Consider the following 6,180-nt stretch of genomic DNA (forward strand, 5'->3'; position numbering starts at 1 on the left):
TAAACACCAAGGCGCACGGAACGCTGTTACCTTCCCACCGAAGTGGTGTACCTATTTATCTACTTGCAATTTCTTGCTTTCAAACTGCTAGGTTGGCAGGAGCTGGAACTAGAGACGGGAGCTCACTCATGTGGCACACTCGGGTCTTGAACTGCTGAACTACCGACCTTCCACAGCCTGCAGTTCAGCCTCTTAACCACTTGAGCCACCCTCTCCTGCTACAGGCACTTAAAGTCTGGGAACAGCACACAGCTCGTGCCAGCAAACAAGAAGTGTTCTGTGTGAGGGAGGGATGTTGCTGATGGCCAGACACCCCATGGGCAAGCTGTGTCCCAGGGGTGCTTGTCAGCAGCACTTCAGGGATCTTGCCTCAGACCCAGCTGGTGGCTGCCATGGTCCAGAGGGGGTGATGATTGGCATAAGCCAAGCCATTGCCTTCTTCTACACCGCAGGCCCCAGACCGTCTGCAGTCAGCTTGACTGTTTGTCCAAAGAACTGGCTCTGACTTCCAAGCAAAACGGTCTGATGCGTGCAGGGGATCACCTGGTTTGGGATAGGAGCCATAAGCGCTTTGAAGACCATTTCATTTGTAGTTTTGGAATTGGATGCCGTCAGTATGCTGATGACACACAGCTCTATAGCTCTTTATCCAAATCTGGTCATGAAATAGAGGTCTTGAGCCACTGCTTGGCTGCTGTGGTTATATGGCTAAGAGGGAACACACTGACGCCAAACCCGGACAAGACAGAAATATGGCTAGTTGGCAGGCCTGAGGTCTTGAAGAACATTACGCCTCTCACTTTTGATGGAGTTCAGCTGAACCCAGTTAAGAGCCTAGGGGGTTATACTGGATCCAGCAGTACTGCTGGAAAAACATGCAGCTGCAATAAAATCCTTCTACCTTTGTTTAGCCTGAAAGACGGACCCCTACCTGCTATTACATTGCTTATTAGTTGTCTCATTCTGCTGATTGCATTCACTTGCAGTGTGCCGTCTGCTTGGAATCTCCGTGAGAAAGGTGGACTGTAAATAAATTTTACAAATCAAACTGATTTCAATGGGAGGTTAAAGCTCATACAAATGGAATGCCTTCCAGTGGAATCTGGACATTTCTGGATTGTGCCCCAAGATATTTATAAGAAATGCCATTGTTAGAAGATTTTTGTTGATGCCAATAATAAATTAATTTGGTTAACATTTTAAAATTATTAAGTGCAGAGAGTAAAATTTCAGGGCATAATATAACTACATAATAACTGCACAAGTTCTATATATTAATTATATAGTCTCAACATAGCAAGTTTCAGTTTGTTAAAATAACTTATTGTTCCAATTCAATCGTTTTAAGTACTATAGTCAAATATTTATTTATTTACGTTATCTATAGTCCACCTTTCTCACTGGGCTCAAGGCGGATTACACAGAGTGAGTCACTACATTCAACAAAATGGGATATTCAATAACTAGCGTGTTAGCATATTAGAAGACTGAAGCCACCAGCAGGAACTGAAGCCTAGCATAAGTATTCACATGACACATTAAGCAGCACAGAAATCACGTAATAGGATCCTACTGAGTCTGACAATACTCTATATGCAGCAGTAAAGACCACAAATCCCAATCATTTATCCAAGTAAGTTTTTGAAATAGGGTTGCCAAGTGTAAATTCCTCCAGAGCGGGGGATTCCCATCCGGCGTCTAAAGCGTGTGCGCACGTCACCTGGAAGTTACGTGATGACGACGGGCACGCTGGGGGCGGGGCCCCGACCATCCGGGGGGGGAAAACCAGAGAGTTTTCCCTTGGATGACTGTGGCCCTGCGCCCAGCATGCCAGGGTTCCCCCCGGGGCCCGATCCGCCGTTTGCGGGGTACGGGCCTCTGGGGCGGGGGTTTTCCCGCCCCCCCGGGGGGATTTGGCAAGCCTATTTTGAAACCATCTTGTACTGTGCAGTCTTATTATCTGCACAGGAAAACCCTCTTGAATAGTTCAGTCTTGCATAGTTTGTGGAAGGCCAGGGGAAGGGGAGCTTTCCTGACCTCTTCAAGCCGGCCATTCTGCCAGGTGGGAGCCACAACAGAGAAAGCACAGGTGCATGGGCAGGTGTTGATTTTGTCCATCTGCAGGTTGGCACCATAGTTCCCTCTAAGCTGAGTTGGTGTGAGCTAGCTCACAGATTTTTGGCCTCCGGCTCACATGTTTTTATCTTAGTTCAGGAAGGATGGCTCCAAAGCAAATTGATTTATGCAGCAGCCAAATCGCTCGCTCACAACTTTAATGCCAGTAGCTCACAAAGTAGAATTTTTGCTCACAAGACTCCACAGCTTAGAGGGAACATTGGTTGGCACCTGCAGAAATCCCTGCTGACGTGAGCGGAGTTGTCATGGCAGAGCATAGTGAGATAGGCGGTCCCATAAATAAGAGGGGCCAAGACTATGAAGGGCTTTATATGTGATAGGCAATACCTTAAACCGAGCTCGGTAACAAATGGGCAACCAATGGAGGGTTTGCAGAATGGAAGTAATATGCATGCTCCATCTACCTCCCACTGATAGTCGAACTGTGGCATTCTGGACCATCTGGAGTTTTTGTACTTATGTTGACGGGAGACCAACATACAGTGCATTACAGTAGTCTAGTCTCGACGTTACTGTTGAGTGGATCCAGGTGGCCAGGTCAAATGTATCAAGGTATGGGGCCATTTCATAGGCTAGGCCGAGTTGGAACAAAGCTTTTTTTCCCCAGCTGCATTAACGTGCTTCTCCAGTAATAAAGCTGGATCCAGTATGACCCCAAGGCTTTTAAATGAGTAAGCAAGGGTCAGTTGAATGCCATCGTAAGTGGGGAGAACAATGTCCTTCAAGTCCTCTGCCTTCCCAACCCGCATTACCTCTGACTTTTCTGGGTTTACATTTGTTGACTTTTAGCCAGTTAACCACTGCAGCCAGGCAGCGATTCAGGACCTCTACAAAGTCTGCAAAGACTTATGAAAAAGTAGTGCTTATAGCACTTCTTATATTCATAACATCACATGATTAGCACATGGATTGACTAGAAAACCCAGAGTGGTAATATCAATAGTAGTTTATATATGCACAAACATGTTTTCATAAATAGTAGGGACGTGCACTCGGATAGATCCTGTCCATAAATATACCTGAAAAATACTTTTATCAGTATTTTGGAGGCATATTGGGGATCCAGTTACACATTAGAGAATAAAAACATAAGAACAGCCCTGCTGGATCAGACCAGTGGTCCATCTGGCTCAGCATCCTGTCTCACACAGTGGCCAATCAGTTCTGGAGGTCCAACAACATAAAATAGAAGGCGAGGCTTTCCCCTGATGTTGCCTCCTGGCACTGGTTTTTAGAGGTTTACTGCCTCTGAACATGGAGATTCCCCATCAGTATTTTGGGGGAATATTGGGGATCCAGTTACAAATTAGAGAATAAAAACATCCCTGCTGGATCAGACCAGTGGTCCATCTGGCTCAGCATCCTGTCTCACACAGTGGCCAATCAGTTCTGGAGGTCCAACAACATAAAATAGAAGGCGAGGCTTTCCCCTGATGTTGCCTCCTGGCACTGGTTTTTAGAGGTTTACTGCCTCTGAACATGGAGATTCCCCATTCATTATCATGGCTAGTAGCCATGAATAGACCTATCCTCCATTAATCTGTCTAATCCCCTCTCAGCGTTGTCTTTGTCTGTGGCCATCACCAATGTTCCCTCTAAGCTGTGGAGTATTGTGAGCAGAAATTCTACTTTGTGAGCTACTGGCATTAAAATTGTGAGCAAGTGATTTGGCTGCTGCATAGATTAGTTTGCTCTGAAGCCATCCCTTCTGAGCTAAGGCAAGAATCTGTGAGTTGGAGGCTAAAAAGTTGTGAGCTAGCTCACACTAACTCAGCTTAGAGGGAACACTGGCCATCACTACATCCCCTGGCAGCAAATCCCACATTTCAAACACTCTCTGTATAAAGTATTTCCTTTTGTCCACCCTGAATCTACTGCCCATCAGGTTAACTGGATGCCTCCCAGTATTTTAGGAGAGGGGGAAAAGTCCTCTATGTCAACACTCTGCATCCAGTGCATAATTTTATAAACCTCTATCATGTTCCCCCTCTTAGTCATCTCTTTTCTAAACTGAAAAGTCCCAAACTCTTCAAACCTTTCTCATAGGAAAAGTGCGCCAACCCCCCTAATCATCTTGGTGGCCCTCTTGTGTACTGTTTCCAGCTCTGTAGTGTCTTTTTTGAGATATGGTGGCCAGAACTGCACGCAGTATTCTAAATGAGGCAGCACCATAGATCTATACAGGGGTGTTATAATACTGGCCATTTTATTTTCAATCTGTTTCCTAATGGAGTTCCTGATAGAGTTTGTCTTTTTCACTGTTGCAGGACACTGGATTGACACTTTAATTGCACTTATCTACTATGGCTTCAAGGTCTTTTCCCTCTCAGTCTCCCATTAGCCTATACTTGAAGTTGGGATTTTTTTTGTCCCTATATTCATCAGCTTATACTTAGCAGCACTGATTTTAATTCACCACACTGTTGCCCACTCACCCAATTTGTGGAGGTCTTCCTAGAGCTCCCTCGGTTTTCACCAGCAAGAATAATTTAATGCCAACTGCAAATTTAGCCACTACACTGTCCACCCCGAGTTCAAGATCATTTATGAACAAATTAAATAGCACCAGACCCAATACTGGTCCTTGTGGGTCTGCTTATTTCCTTTCCTTGTGAGAACTGTCCATTTATTCCTGCCCTTTGCTTCCTGTCGTTCAACCAATATTCAATCTATAAAAGAACTCATCCTCTTATCCCACGACTGCTAAGTTTACTGAGGAGTCTTTGGTGAGGTACCTTGTCAAAAGCTTTTTGAAAGTCCAAGTATATAATGTCTACTGGGTCACTGCGTCATGCTTGTTCATTTTCTCAAAGAACTCCAAAATGTTGGTGAGGCAGGACTTCCCTTTGCAGAAGGGAGGCTTTGGTCCTCTATGGGTGTAATAATTCCATCTTTGATTACAGTTGCTACTAATTTGCCTGGAGCAGACATTAGCCTAACTGGCGTGCAATTTCTTTTCCCCTCTCTGGGCCCCTTTATAAATATCGGTGTAATATCTGTTACGATCCAGTCTTCCAGTACAGTGGTTGAATTTAGTGATAGGTTACATATACAGGTTAGTAGATCAACAATCTCACATCTGAGTTTCCTAAGAACTCTTGGGTGTATGCCACCAGGATCTGGAGACTTACTAGTTTTTAGTTTCCCTAATAAGTCTGGAACTGCATCTCTCTTCACCTCAATTTGACTCAGTTCTTCAAACTCCCTTCCTGAAAACAGTGGCTGTGACATGGATACATGCCCTACACTTTCCACAGTCAATGCAGAAGAAGAAAAATTAATTGCATTTCTCTGCTGTCTCCCCATCTTCCTTTAGCAATCCCGTTATTCCTTGATCATCTAAAGTTCCAACTGCTTCTCTGGTTCCCTGTTCCAGATTTCTTGGGTGGTATCCTGCTCTGGGTATATTTAAAGAAATGTTTATTGTTTGTTGTGATGCTTTTAGCAACCTGCTTCTCAAATTCTCTTTTGTGTGTGTGTACCTACCTAACATTTCTTCTGCCAGAGCCTGTGGTCCCATATGTTGAATTCATTGGGGCAGACCTTCCACTTTTTAAAAGAAGCCTTTTTACTTTTTATAGCTTCCTTGACTTGTGTTGTTAACCATGCAGGCATTCTTTTAGACTTGGCAGTGCCTTTCCTAACCTGGGGAATGCATTTTAGCTGGGTATGGGAATGCATCAGTGAGTATGGTTTTAAATAGCTTCCAAGGGAAGGGATTTGACTTTCCTGTGTCTCCCTTTCACCTTCATGTTAAATATTCCCCATATTTTTGTAAAGTTTCTTTTCAGCTTCCTTTTAAATATTCCCCTCATTTTTGAGAAGTTTCCTTTTCTGTAAAGTTTTTGTAAAGAAACTCGGTCGATACCAGTATTCCAATCTCGAATGTATCAAGAAGTATTTGTGAATATCTGGGGCTGTTTGTTTAAGGAGTTCACCAACGCACTCTCATCTTACATAGCAAGCCTGGGTCTTAGTCATTCCCTTAATCCAAATGCTTCAGGGGAAGATGGCCACCTCTCTGGACCCAGGGGGAGGACCTGC

This window comes from Gekko japonicus, unplaced genomic scaffold (genome assembly GCF_001447785.1).
Source record: "Gekko japonicus isolate JY-2015 unplaced genomic scaffold, Gekko_japonicus_V1.1 scaffold1406, whole genome shotgun sequence".
Taxonomy (NCBI): domain Eukaryota; kingdom Metazoa; phylum Chordata; class Lepidosauria; order Squamata; family Gekkonidae; genus Gekko; species Gekko japonicus.